The 15,318-nt window shown below is 35.5% G+C and overlaps 1 pseudogene; it reads right to left on the bottom strand.

Moving 5' to 3' along the window:
• Window positions 1-12,439: 12,439 nt before the first annotated feature.
• Window positions 12,440-12,565, bottom strand: LOC145249142 (U2 spliceosomal RNA; annotated as a pseudogene).
• Between the last annotated feature and the right edge of the window lie 2,753 nt (window positions 12,566-15,318).

Genomic DNA, 15,318 nt, shown 5'->3' on the forward strand with positions numbered 1-15,318 from the left:
AAGAAAAAATATCAATAATGTCAGATTAAATTACTTGGAAAAATCCATTGATTTCTTAAAAGTCATTACATAAGTGAACGCAATTGTCTGTATTTTTGAGATGAGTTGTTTTCATTGATTGAGATTGTCGGACTGACTTCCTCATCTTGGTTGTTATTGTCACAACGTTTCGGCCGTTTTGCCCTCCGGCCTTCGTCAGGTGAACGGTTTGTTAGGAGTCTCGAACCCAACCCTTTATTATTATTACGGGGGTACCGTGTTCGGACTCCAGCTAGGCTTTGGGACATAGTTGCTGATTCTCTGTTTTTCAATGTTACTTTTTCACTGCCTTCGTTCAGGATTGAACTCAGCACCTTTGGGTAACTGTAAACTTTGATACAACGTCTAGGACCACTCGGCCATATGTCACTAGGACAATTCTTAGTTGGTTTTTGTTAATGTTAAACCTATGTTGTTATTCAAGGTTTTCTCTCTCTATCAGAGGTGTCCAAGTTGCATGCAGCTCTATGCTTGGTTTGCTCAGTAGGTTGTTATGTCCGAGCATGTGAGCTGTTTCTTTAAGTTTTCTCACTTTCCAGTGGGTCTCTCTGTTTATTATTTTTACTTCATCCCATAGGGGGCGATGATCCCCCCTCTCCATCCAGACATGGTTGGCTATACCCTATTTTTCCGTCTCCCCTTTAGTTACCGCTTTTCGGTGTTCTTCCACCCTTACTTTAAGGGGGCGGCATGTTTCACCCTTGTAAACCTTTCTGCAACTGCATGGGATGGAGTATATGCAGTTTTTGGTCATGTTCTCATCCATGCGGGGCTTCACTCGTATCAGGTGTCGTCTGAGTGTTGACTCGCTTTTGAATACCGTCCTGATGTTGTAGGGGGCACATATTCTCTGAATCTTTTCGGAGATGCCTCGTATGTATGGTAGGCAGACCGTTGGAGGTTTTTGGGGTTCATTCTCCTCTCTTATACTATTAACACGTCTGGTGGATAGTATTCTATCGGGGTAGTTGTTACGACGGAGGGTATTCTTCAACCTGACCATTTCTTGGTGGTATGTAATGGTGTCGCTACTTATTGTCTCTGCTCGATGTTGTAAGCAGCGTGCGATTCCATGTTTGATACTGTATGGGTGATGGGAGTTGAAGTTTAGGTATTGCCCGGTGAAGGTAGGCTTGCGATATACGGATGTCTTAAACCCATGCTCTGTGCGTGATATGAGTATATCAAGGAAGGCCAGTTGGTTATCTTTTTCTTTCTCCATTGTGAACTGTATCGATGGTCTTATTGAGTTCAAATGATCTAGGAGAGCCTGGATGTCTTCCTGATGGGGCCAGAGTATGAAGGTGTCATCAACGTATCTTAGCCACATGGTGGGCTTTAAGGGAGCTTAACCTAAGGCCATGTCTTCGAAGTATTCCATGCATATGTTCGCCATCACTGGTGATAATGGCGAGCCCATAGCTAGTCCCTCCTCTTGTCGATATAGGTCAGTACCCATTCTGAAGTAGGTTATTTCTATGCAGAATGTCAGCATTTCCATTAAGTTTGGCAATGGTACACATGTGCGCTCTTCTATGGAGAGGTCCGCAGCTAGTTTGTCTTGAATTACTGCTAGTGCCTCACTAGTTGGAACTTTAGTGAACAGGCTAACCACATCTAGGCTTACCATTTGGTTTGTACTGATGGGTGCTCCCTTGATCAGTTCCGTGAAGTGGGCAGAATTCTTTACATGTGTTGCTGACTTGCCTGCTAATGGGTTTATTATATCCACAAGGTACCTGCTCAGTGGGTGGCATGCTGAGCCTCGGCAGCTCACTATGGGTCTGAGTGGAATACCGTCTTTGTGTATCTTGGGGAGACCGTACATATGTGGTAGCTTACTGTAATGCTGGACCAGCTGTTTATATCTCATCGGAGCGATGTGTTCCTTGTTTCTCGTAAGGATTTGTAACAGCTTTCTTTCGGTTTTCAAAGTTGGGTCCTTCTTTATTTTACCGTAGCTACCATCTGCGATTAGGCCTGCCATTTTTTCAGAGTATTCCGACATGTCCATCACCACAGTAGCATTGCCTTTGTCTGCTGGCAGAATTATTATACTGCTGTCACCCTGTAGGTTTCTTATAGCCAGCCTATCTTCCCGAGAGATGTTTGATTTAGGAGGCTTGGCTTTCTCGAGTACTTGTCTCACTTTCCATCTTATTTCATCACCTTGGGTTGATGGGATTCTCAGGGCTATATCTTCCATGTGTGTTATGATATCTAAGAATGGAACGCGTTTGGTTGTTGTTGCGAAGTTGAGACCTTTATTTAGTACTGCTTCCTCTGAGTGACTCAGTTGGCGGCTGCTGAGGTTGATGACCGCTTTCACAGGTGAACGGTGTTTTGATGTTACAATCCTCTGGTCTTTGAGCTTTGTGAGCTTCTTGATTTGGCGTCCTTTGACCTTCTCATATTCTTGTCTGTACGATTTATCCAGATCTGATTGGATTCTCACCCTGTCTTCCTCTTGGGTCACTTTGACAAGGAACGATGTTAAGGTGTTGGAGATTTCGTTCCTTAGTTTTTGTTTATTCCAGCGGGTGTGTTGGATCCTTTCTCGAACGAGGGCATGCCCTGCCCTTTCCGCGACTCTACGTGCCTTCCTGGAATCCACTGTTGGTGGATAGTATGCTATCGGGGTAGTTGTTACGACGGAGGGTATTCTTCAACCTGACCATTTCTTGGTGGTATGTAATGGTGTCGCTACTTATTGTCTCTGCTCGATGTTGTAAGCAGCGTGCGATTCCATGTTTGATACTGTATGGGTGATGGGAGTTGAAGTTTAGGTATTGTCCGGTGAAGGTAGGCTTGCGATATACGGATGTCTTAAACCCATGCTCTGTGCGTGATATGAGTATATCAAGGAAGGCCAGTTGGTTATCTTTTTCTTTCTCCATTGTGAACTGTATCGATGGTCTTATTGAGTTCAAATGATCTAGGAGAGCCTGGATGTCTTCCTGATGGGGCCAGAGTATGAAGGTGTCATCAACGTATCTTAGCCATATGGTGGGCTTTAAGGGAGCTGAACCTAAGGCCATGTCTTCGAAGTATTCCATGTATATGTTCGCCATCACTGGTGATATACGAGTGAAGCCCCGCATGGATGAGAACATGACCAAAAACTGCATATACTCCATCCCATGCAGTTGCAGAAAGGTTTACAAGGGTGAAACATGCCGCCCCCTTAAAGTAAGGGTGGAAGAACACCGAAAAGCGGTAACTAAAGGGGAGACGGAAAAATAGGGTATAGCCAACCATATCTGGATGGAGAGGGGGGATCATCGCCCCCTATGGGATGAAGTAAAAATAATAAACAGAGAGACCCACTGGAAAGTGAGAAAACTTAAAGAAACAGCTCACATGCTCGGACATAACAACCTACTGAGCAAACCAAGCATAGAGCTGAATACAATTTGGACACCTCTGATAGAGAGAGAAAACCTTGAATAACAACATAGGTTTAACATTAACAAAAACCAACTAAGAATTGTCCTAGTGACATATGGCCGAGTGGTCCTAGACGTTGTATCAAAGTTTACAGTTACCCAAAGGTGCTGAGTTCAATCCTGAACGAAGGCAGTGAAAAAGTAACATTGAAAAACAGAGAATCAGCAACTATGTCCCAAAGCCTAGCTGGAGTCCGAACACGGTACCCCCGTAATAATAATAAAGGGTTGGGTTCGAGACTCCTAACAAACCGTTCACCTGACGAAGGCCGGAGGGCAAAACGGCCGAAACGTTGTGACAATAACAACCAAGATGAGGAAGTCAGTCCGACAATCTCAATCAATAAGTGAACGCTTTTCTAAAACAAAAGAATAAAATATTATTTTACAGAGAAGCAATAAGTTGAATGTATCGGCCTATCTGTGCACGAATTCAATGACATTCAAAATACACAAAGATAGATGGCTCTGCGGTGCTATTAGAATAATTGTACGTTTTTTAAGAATAAATTTAAACTCATTGCCTGGGACATAACAAACACTTAGTGAGTAACGATTAATATATAATAAAGTAATTTTAATTTGTAAGTTCGCAGATATGTTAATTAACTTGTTAATCACAGTTCCACTAATCTCTCCGTTATTTAAAACAATTAAGAATGGTTATATCGTGCTACAATAAACACTGATTTAAATTCGATTATCATATATTTCAGTACATTTTAGAAAAATCCAAGCTAAACATAATAAAATTTATTTTATCCGGTCAGTGGTTTGCCGGTTCAGAGGAGGTGATTGGAAACTATTTTAATTACCTAATCCATATTGCATAACATGTCAATTTAATTTAATTTTACTTCTTTTTGTAGATTACAAAATTCGGATTTATATTTTGTCTGTATGTTGTTTTAAAATAATTCTATTTAGCTAAACAACAGGGACTAACATTCCACCAGTGTATTTTTGTCCTCATACAAATACTACTGATCAGAAAATGCAATGGGGCAAATGCACTTCGAAGGAATTTTCATAGTATAATCTATATATAATATAATCTATATATGATATACTCTATATTAATCTTTCTAATAAACTGAAGTTCTTTAGTTTTTAACTGTGTCGTCTATTTAATATTAATATTTAATATTTTAACTGTGTCGTCTATTTAATATTAATAAAACTTGACGTAAATTTATAAAAAAGAATGTCAATTTATTTTCTATTCAATTCATGTTCAATGTACTATGGATAGGGAGAGAGAGAGAGAGAGAGAGAGAGAGAGAGAGGGAGAGAGATGACGTGGTGAATAGTTATGTGTGACGCAAATAGGAACTGGTTTTCTGAAACTTCTCTCTATTTTCTTTGGCTACAATTAGTTTTTATTTTCAAAAACTATAAATATGAATTTCATTTTTCCATGCCGTATTACACTAGCCCTTATTATATTCGTCCAAGGGCAAATATCAATATGATAGTTTTAATAACTTGTAAATTGAAGAATGTTGATTTCAAAGCTTATGCACCCTTCTTTCAAATGTTATGACTTTTGATGGCAATTGTTGGTTTGAAGATTTCCACAATACTTACGTGTGTGCATCCAGCTCCATACGAGTGTGTGCACAACCAGCAACAATTCCGGCGTTACCCAGAATACTATTCAACACATGGGCATATACAAATGGATCATGCTTTTAATTATTTCATATCAAAATCTCATGAATTTGACGAGCGAGACCTTCATAACGAATATTCTTTATTGTTATGAATACAGATTTTTTTTTAATAATAGACGTTTTTGTCATCAGGATAAATTGATATTACAGCAACTCTTATTCACCGACGTAATATACTCCCACAAACTTATATTTAAAAAAATAAATACCGCATATATTTTCTAATGGTTACAAGAAAACATGATAGAATATTGAATCCTTCCGTCGGTTGCTGTAAAATATTAATCGAGCAAGTCTTATTCTCATATCTCCCAATTACATTTGTCATTATGAAATTGCATCGAGAAGTATAATATATTCTTTAACACAAATTCTATAAAGCATAACTCTCGCATGTTACAAACGAAATATGATGTAATTACATAGCTGACTACTGAAGATCCCTGACTACTTTATTTAAATATCTTGTGAGTTTTTTTATTTTCACGATATATTTTGTAGCTTGACATAACGTAACATTTACTAATATTACGTTAAATACTAATTTTGTATATGACAAACAAATAAAACAAATCCACGAATCACATTGAAATAAAAGTTCTGTTTTAGGTTTAGGATCAGTCGATATAAAATTCCTCAATAGTGTCTCAATTTGGTGGACGGCCACAATCTTAAATTAACTGTTTTTTAAGGATCGAATGAAAACTTATGTGGACCATAGCAAGGAATTCATAACAGTACCCGGAAATTCTCTTTTTATATATACTATATCTAGATGAATGGACGGAATTGGATTTTTCTCTAAAAAGTTGTGCAAAGAAACCATTTTTATCTAAGAAGAACATCAATAATAGAAATAGATTTTTCTCGAGTTACGGCGAGAAAGATACAGACGGGTAAAGGAATTGTTTTCGGTTAGATGAATAAAGATTTTGACTTTTTAGTGATGCTGCTTATTCTCCCGGATGGTATAATCGAACAACTAGAGAAGGATTTACGTGAAGTTTCATAAAAAAGAGGTAAACACGAGAATAAGCGGAATAATGCTATGGGGAACTGTTACTGCAGCAGGAATTGGGAAATTTATTAGATGTGAGAAGTAAACCAACGCAAAAGGAATATATTCGAATATTAGAAACAGGACTGTTACTAAGTATTAAGAAACTGGGAATATCACAGAATATTATTTTTCAACATGATAATGCCCCTGGACACACTGCTAATGTCACAGTAAAATGTTTTTCTGATAACTACATTGATGAGATATTTTGACCAGGTCAAAGCCCCGATCTAAACCCAATCGAGAATATTTGGTTCATAATATTTCGTGCATTGGCCGGAATAACTTTTTTGAACAATGGCATACTGTGGGAAGCTATACAAAGCGAACGGAATAGCATATCCTCTTCACAGCGTTCCAACGTAAAAAATAGTGTGTAAGATCAGTAAATCATCAATATGGTAGGAAGCACCTGAAAAAAGTGTAAATATTAATTTTCGTCGGTGACAGTTAATATGATTTAGTAATATCTATGGAGCAATAGTGAAAAAAAATTAATTAACATATTACGATTAATTATGTGCTTATCTTATTTTATGGTTAATATTGTGTGGGGTAAATATAAAAAACAATGTTCAAGCCGAATTTTGTAGTAATAGCGCAGGTATTTTGAAAGCAAAACAATCATGCGAATTAAGAAAACCAGTAAGTTTTTCTAATATTTTTGTTATTAATATAAAGAAAACACAATTAATTATGTCTACCCTCTTTCATAACCAAAACATCAGGTGAAAACTGAATTGGAAGATTAGGAAATGCATTTTATCTATATTGTTATTTTATTTTTTACAAAAAATTGTTGTAATGAGACACGATATTTCTTACTAATGAATTATGTTACTCATTTAAGTGTAAGTACTTTAGGAAGTAGTTTTGAGTATTTCGAACTTCTTGTCGGTGTCCTCTTTGTTTAGTTTTCTTGAAATGAAAATAATAATAATAATAATAATAATATGTGGTTGCTGAAAATAACCGATATTCTCTGTTATGTTGGAAACAATGCTACAATATTAGTGAAGCATTGTTTTTTTCTGTTTTATTTTACAAACGTCTTTTGTTGTATAAACACTATATTAATATTTGATCTTTTAAGAAACGTAAGTAACGCAGTATAACTTTTATATCGAAACCAAGCTAATGCACAAGTGAAACATTTTTCTTGGTTTTAGTCCCGCGTTTTTTAATAAAACATTATTAAATTTCATGTTTAAGGAAAAGGTGGAGTTCATCTGGTAATATTCTAAATGGAAACGTCCCTTACAGTACACTTATATATTACAGGTTTCAGTGTAAATAAGTAAGCTCTCGGGTGTGATTCGACGTAATTTATATCAAAGAAAAAACTCGGATATTGCTTATTTTATTGTTATATTTGTTAGTTATGAATTAAAAATAAATCTAACTTCTGTTACATGGTCGTATATTTTAAAAACTAAATAACACAGCCAATAAAGGAAACAGCGATAGTAGTTAAAAAAGTAAAACACTATATTTATTTGGTCCAGACATTTTTTCCTCATATAAATCATAATTCTAAATTAACTTTTTCGAGAAATGGAGAATTATTGTGCATGAATGTTGGAAGCACGCATTGCTATACGAATGTGGTTCAATAAATAATATCGTTTTTACTTTTCGAACTGAAAAAAAAAATAAAGGCTACGAAGACGAAATTTAGACCATGAAAACGGGAAAAGCTGGGTGCTCAGAATTTATATTTCCACATATGAAACACATTTTCTATGCATTTTTGCCGAGGAGTAAAATGATGTATTTTCGCCTCTGCTCCGTGTCAATGACGAGGGTAAATTCTTACTACCTCAGACCGTCAATATATTGAAAAGAGCGATGGCATTTTTGGCCAGAAATGCATAATAAACTTATCATAGTTACTTACTTTGAAATGTTCTCTAATTTTTTCTATCGATATAAAATATAGAAGACATAGATTTTGACATGCGCACGTAAAGTTTATATTTTTTTATGCTTATAAAAGTAAATGTTTAAAACAAATTATACAATGAAGTTATTAGGAAAATTGTTCACAAAAATTATTGATCGCCTTTACCCACAAACTATATTAAGGATTTTTGCATTACTTTTAATAATTGTGGATTTTACAAATAATATGCTGCATTCAAAAAGAGAAAAGTGCATATCACACGATGTAGTGAGATTATATAAGATCATTGATAATTGAAGTTATCATATGTTGTTGACTACTTATTTTTATCATTGGTTTTACTAAAGCGTTTAATATTTTGAGCAGAAGATCTATATATATATATATATATATATATATATATATATATATATAGAGAGAGAGAGATATATATAAGAAATACCGTTCGTGTGTGTGTTTGGCTCTGTGTGCAACTCCCTATGATCAGAGAACTATAAAGTGTATATAGTGTGTGTACACCTCTCCTGGTTAAGAAATATTAATGGCCATTGTAGGATACTTCTGTCAAAGATACATTTATTTTTTTTGTGTAACTTCTAGATATAGCATTCTTCATATCACATATACATCGACTAAGTTATGGTTATTAGCATATCACATTAAATTAAATCATTTAAAATAATTAGCTCGATTTTATTGCTTATTCGACAGAATAGCCTCGTCAATACTGTACTATTTAAAATATAATTTAAAATGTAATTATTTAGTTAATTTTTATTTCAACTTATATTTTATTTAACTTAAATGTACTTATTATTATCGTAAATCTCAAACCTTTTAACTTTCCAACTAGAAAACCAAGAGGGGATGACTGTGATAGTTTAATTCTCTGAGCATGTTATTAAATATTTTCTATAATAGATTTGTGTTCATTTCGAAATATTCTTCTAAGTTGAATTATTATTTTATTTTTAATTCGGTGGTAATTTTTTTTTTCGCTTATTCTTAATTTTTACGTAACTTTTTGTACTCATGCAGAGAGTGAACGCAGAGTCCACCCGTCTTTCTCTGGAACATGACGCCAACAGCCGGTGTAAACCGGGCGTCGCTGAGGAAATTAAGACGAGCGTCGCCGATGAAAGCATAACAAGAAAAGAAAAACTACCTTAAGTTTTAAATTTTATTAATTGTAAAGAAAAATTTTATAATAATATTTTTTGTTTTGTTTTGTTTTTGATATATATATATATATATATTTGGTACTCATGCAGAGTCGTTATCCGTGCTGAAATCGTTATTATTTAAAAAAGCCAATCTTAACATGGGGAAGGAAGGGTGTTTTGTACCTATTCTGTATTTTAACCTTACAATTGAATAAAAAAAACAAACATATCATATACTTTAATTAAACGTGGGATTCGATTTAAAAAATAGCTCGGATAACTCTCTACATTAGTACGATATATTTTTTAGATAAAAAATGTTAAAGATATTTTGGTCAATGTCAGGTCTCTTTCCAACTCCTCAAAAAACGTTAAAATGACGACTTTTATAGGTTTTCGTTTTTTCTTTTTTTTTTTTTTTTTTACAAATGGTCACCACTTATCAAGTCCGGGAGTAACTCGGGGATAAGGGTTATTGCGTGTACAGTACGTTAATGTTGATATTTGATAAAGTGTCTACTTAAGGGGGCGGTTCATCAGGAATTTGTTTATGTTGGACTTGAAGACATCCAAGTTGTTGTCAGGTTGGAAACAGGCAGACGAAACAGAGTTCGGCAGGGAGCACTTCTAAGTAAGAAGCTTTGTTTATTGAATCTACCTTTTGGTTTTGGCACAGATAAAGAGTGCGGAAAATTTTTGACAGAGGTTTCAGCTAGACGGATGTTTTTCGTTGAAGATCGGCGAGGGCAGACCAGGGATTAGAGCTCAGACGAACACCTGCCATGGAAATAATGATAAAACAAAGCATCGCAACGTCTCTCCTAGGGCGCTGAACACGAATATCACATTTAATATTGGGCAGGATATGAAGTAATTACTTTTTTTTAAAAAGTGGGGGATCACTGTCCTATATAAATTTGACGTAAAATAAGCACCCACTTCCTGGCCAACTAATAATTTCTTCATGTCATAAAAACAATTTAACTGTTATTTTCGTATTTAGCACCCCCGAAAACCGACGCTGATTTTTTTTTAACTAAGAGATTTCATTTTTTTTTTATAAGTTAGAACGCTAATAATGTTGTCAGTAAGATTACATGAGCGTTTTTTTTAATAATTTGGTATTCAATTATAGAACTTGTATTTTTTATATATTTTTAACATGTGCCTCTGTAGTTGAATTAACCGTTTTTTTCGTAAGTAACGGGCCGACATTAACCATTAAAGCACAATCGTTCATTATTTCACATAAATTCCACAGCCCCCAAATATAAACACAATTTTTGTGAAATATTTAACTGCTGAAGCACATGATAACAACTATACAAGTTGTATAATGTAAAACAACATGTTTTTGTAAACTTACTGACCGCATAATTAGCGTCCAAAATTATGAGATTGAAACATGAACTAATCTTAGCAAAAAAAAAAAATAACAAAAACAAAAAAAAAACACAGCGCCGGTTTTCGGAGATGCTGAAAACGAACATCATTGTTTTGATATGAAGAAATTACTACGTGGACAGAGGGTGGGTTCTCATTTTACGTTACGTTTTGTAAAAAAATTCTTCATATCATAAAAACTCCTAATCTGCCCTAAATTTAAATGTGATATTCGTTTTCAGCACCGCCGAAACCTTTTAAAACGGTTTTTGAGGAATTGGAAAGAAACTTGACATTGACCGATTTTTTTTGTTCGAGAAAACGTTCAAATGTAAGTTAAATAAACACTTTTGTTTATAAAGTTTTTTTTTTGTTCAAGTAAAATTGAAAAACAAGTGTCTTTGTTTTTTGGGGGTGTTATTTTTATTTTTTAATTTTTAATTTTTTTTTTCTCAGGGAAACACCTGAAAACTAGAAAAAGTTAGTGGGTGGAATCAATTTTTTTTCCTTTTTTTCATATTAAAACAGATGTTGTTGTTTCATCAAACCGTTGTTTTATTAATGGTGTGTGTGCGTAAATCGTATTCCACATTCCCTCTGAAAATCTTTCTGTGTTGCTCGCTCAAACGCCCACACTGGCAATTGTAGGCCTAGACTTAGCAAAAAAAAAAAAAAAATGGGTACCAGTTCGGATGATGTAAAGGTTCGGCGTGTGGTAGCCCAACACCTCCAGGCATAGCCAGCGCTTACAGTTCCCTGTCCACATGATGCAGAAGTTTTCATTCGTGGAAGTATTTTTTTTTTCTTGAAAAAAGTCGAGGACTCTAATGTGTGTGTTCCAGCTGTCCACTTAAGGCTGTAAAAGTCATGTTTTTTTATTTTCTGACGTTAAAGTACTAAATAGTGTTCTTTTTTTCTACTAATTTATTTTCTTTTCTTCAAAATTGTCGCCAGCTGCTTTGAATTTTCAACTCACGCGAACGCACGTCGCGTTGAAAACCATCGCGCTACATTTTCATTAGCTCAGCTTTATGTTTCGTCAGTTGGCTTAATTTTCTCGGCGACGCTTGGCTTACTCCGGTTGTTGACGTCATGTTCCGGATCGCCTAGATCACTCTCTGCAGGAGTACAATCCTTCTGTTATTGTTGGGTTGTCCGGGTTTTTTTTTCGCTTTATTTAATAGTTTTACAGGGATATAATTCTGTGTATAATTGTTTATTTGTGATAAAAGAAGACGATAGTCATTAGTCGCGTGGTCTCGTGTAACGAATAAATGCGTGAATGTAGGTTTGACATGAATTTCTTAAAGATACACTAAAATGACCCAAAAATGGGCTGAAATGACTTAAATAAATAAAAAGTAAATGGGTTAGAATGACTTTAATGAACTTAAGAATGCATTTAATAACCTAAAGAATGACCTGAATGCTTAAAAATAACTGGAATCCTTCAAAAACAACTTGAATGATCTGGAGAATGACTTGAATGGCTTTGAGACTGGCTGGTTGTTAAATAGGTGATCATTTTACATTAAATTAATACAGAAAAGTAATCCCCTAATTCATATAACAATGTTAAAACATAAGTACAGCGTGTAGTAAGAACATATACTACACTTTGATCTTGGCATAAAAGCCCAGAAAAAGGGTAGTTATTTGCTCCCCCCACCGAGCAAATTAGGCGCAAGGCCGATTTTTAATGTGATGAGTGAAGGGGACCTCGGTGTCAGACTCCCGGGGGAGTAGGGGAGCTCGATAGTGACAATTTGTATGAAGGGTTTCTCCTACATTGATCAAGGTCTTATATGTGGGATTGTCCCAAAATATGATCTTTGCTTGCAGTATATGCCAGAACAGATACTACACATTGATCTGAGCCAAAAGGCCAAGAAAAGGGTATTTATTTGCTCTCCCACAAAGTAAATAAGGCACAAGCCCAGTTTTTTTCAAGTGAGGAGTGAAGGGGAAATGGGGGCCAACTCCCCGGGGAGTAGGGCAGCTGGATAGTAACAATTGGTATGAAGGATTTCCCCTACATTGACTAAGGTCTTATATGTGGGGTTGCCCCTCACGTATGGGCTATGCTTTCAGTATCTGCCGGACCAGATGCTACACTTTGATCTTGGCCAAAAGGCCAAGAAAAGGGTATTTATTTGCTCCGCCACCGGGCAAATTGGGCACAAGGCTGATTTTTAAAGTAAGGGGTGAAGTGGAAATGGGGACTAAATACCCGAGGAGCAGAGGAGCTGGATAGTGACAATTGGTATGAACGGTTCCCCCTACATTGCATAAGGTCTTATATGTTGGGTTGCACCCACATATGGTATTTGCTTTTAGTATCTGCCGGAACAGATACTACACTTTGATCTGAGCCAAAAGCCAAGAAAAGGTATTAATTTGCTCCCCCACCGAGCAAATTAGGCACGTCCGATTTTTAATGTTAGGAGTAAAGGGGAAATGGGGGCGTACTGCCCAGGGGGTAGGGAGCTGGGTAGTGAGAAATGGTATGAAGGGTTCCCTCTACATTGACCAAGGTCTTACATGTGAGGTTGGTATTTATTTGCTCCCGCACCGAGCAAATAAGGCACAAGCCGATTTTTAATGTGAGGTGTGAAGGGGAAGTGGTGGCCAACCCTCCGATAAGTAGGGGAGTTTGATGGTGACAATTGGTATGAAGGGTTGCCCCTACATTGCATAAGGTTTTATATGTGGGGCTGCCCCCACATATGGTCTTTGGTTGCAGTATCTGCCGGAACATCTTGGCCAAATAGCCAATAAAAGCTATAAAAGCTAAGAACAGCATCTATTATCAACAGACCTTTGATTTTAACCAAAAAGGCAAATCACAAAAGTGTTCCGGACGGACCGACAGACCGAACGACCGACAAACGGAATGACCAACCGACCGACGGAGTGACGAATATTGTTTCTTGCACGCGACTAAAAATATGGAAAGAACTTAAACAGGGTCATTTTACACATGTTTTTACAAAAAACTCTACTGAAACAACAGATTCAACAACAGAAATACCTAACAAAATAACTGATACGAAAACAGCAAAAAACATGTAGAAAGGTTATAGAAACAATAGAAATAACAGACGCTTTCGACCACAGCAGAAATAGAAAAAAAGGTTTATTCAACAAGCTCTTCCCATTATAATTCAAAAATGTATGCAAAAAAAAAAAGAAATCAGGAATTCCTTATCGAAAGCTTTATAAATTAACCAACTAAGAATGAGTTCGCAAACAAGTTATAGACCATCATTAAAAGTTTACTTAAATTATGGGTCAAGACTAAACGTTCGACAAATGATTTAGGAGTTATACAGTCATTCACAACATCAATTGCGATGTTTCCTCTAATGTGAAAAAAGTGTCCCTAATTCTACGAAGGCTAGAAGATGATTAGCACTTCATTAATATGCAAAATTCCTCATTAACACACTACTAGACAGACGTTCGCAGTTACTGTTAAGTTTTTTTTTCGACACTTTTCTGTTAGAATGCATGTCTGCTGCATAAAAAAATGCGATGTTTTTATAACGTTATGCAAGACGACAGCTTTTTTTTTACATTCGCCTCAGTCGACCACCGGTAATGTAACATTTTCAGACTATGAGTATTTGGATCAGCTGATTAAAAATATCTTATTTTGTTCAAAGGCTCGTTACGGCAAAAAATGCTGGGATAAGACACAAAACTAGGATCCGCCAAAAATGGCCGCAAAATCAAGTTGTTGTTGTTTTTTAAAACTAAATTACATTTATTAAAATCCATTATTTCTGAGTAACTTTTTTTTCCAGAAAGATAAAACCCTGAATTCATTCATATAGAAAACAAAATAATGTAAAACATTTTCTACTATTTTTAATTAAATTTTAAATGTTAAATTTTCCCAAAAAGTTAACAATTGACATTTTTTGTCTTGCACAAAAAACGTACTTAAATATTTAAAAAAAAAGGTTTTTGAAATAATTTATTTATTTATTGTCTAACTAAGATTTAGGATGATTTTCTAAGAGAATATGCAAAAATATTATAATATAAGTACCTGAATTTCAAATAATTCAACTTATTCATATAGGTAACCAGATATCTCGCGTCGATCTAGAGTTTATATCGACTCTGTTTACGTTCTGCGTTTGATAAGAAGAAAACTATGGAAGACTAAACAGGCCCCAAAAAATTATTTTTCAGTGACGAAAATTTCAATGTATTATTAAGCTGAGGCTGGCCAGTACCAGATGGGTGACCATTTGTATGAGTTTGGTTTTTAATGTGTATGTGTGTGGGGGCCAGGCTCCCCAAAATGGGGGGGGGGGCAATTTAAAGCAGAATAAAAAAAATATTTCAGCGCGTTTGGTCCACCGTAGTCGAAAGGCGGCAAACGTTTTCAAACGGGATCGAAAAAAGTGATGCTATTTTTAACACAATGGGCACAATATTTATCGAATTTTTTTTTTGTATCGATTATTCAAAGCATGCTCTGTTTAATAATGGTCATGCATTATTCGGCTCGCTAAAAAAAAAATGTTAATTTATTTATCAAAAATTTTTAAATGGCTTTTTTCGTATAAATATTAAACATTTTTTTTTGTTTTGCTTAACTTAAATTAATTATTTTACTTAACACATTCACCGAATTTCA

The sequence above is a fragment of the Euprymna scolopes genome, chromosome 27 (assembly GCF_053919585.1).
Source record: "Euprymna scolopes isolate OS-2025 chromosome 27, ASM5391958v1, whole genome shotgun sequence".
In the NCBI taxonomy this organism is placed as follows: Eukaryota; Metazoa; Mollusca; class Cephalopoda; order Sepiida; family Sepiolidae; genus Euprymna; species Euprymna scolopes.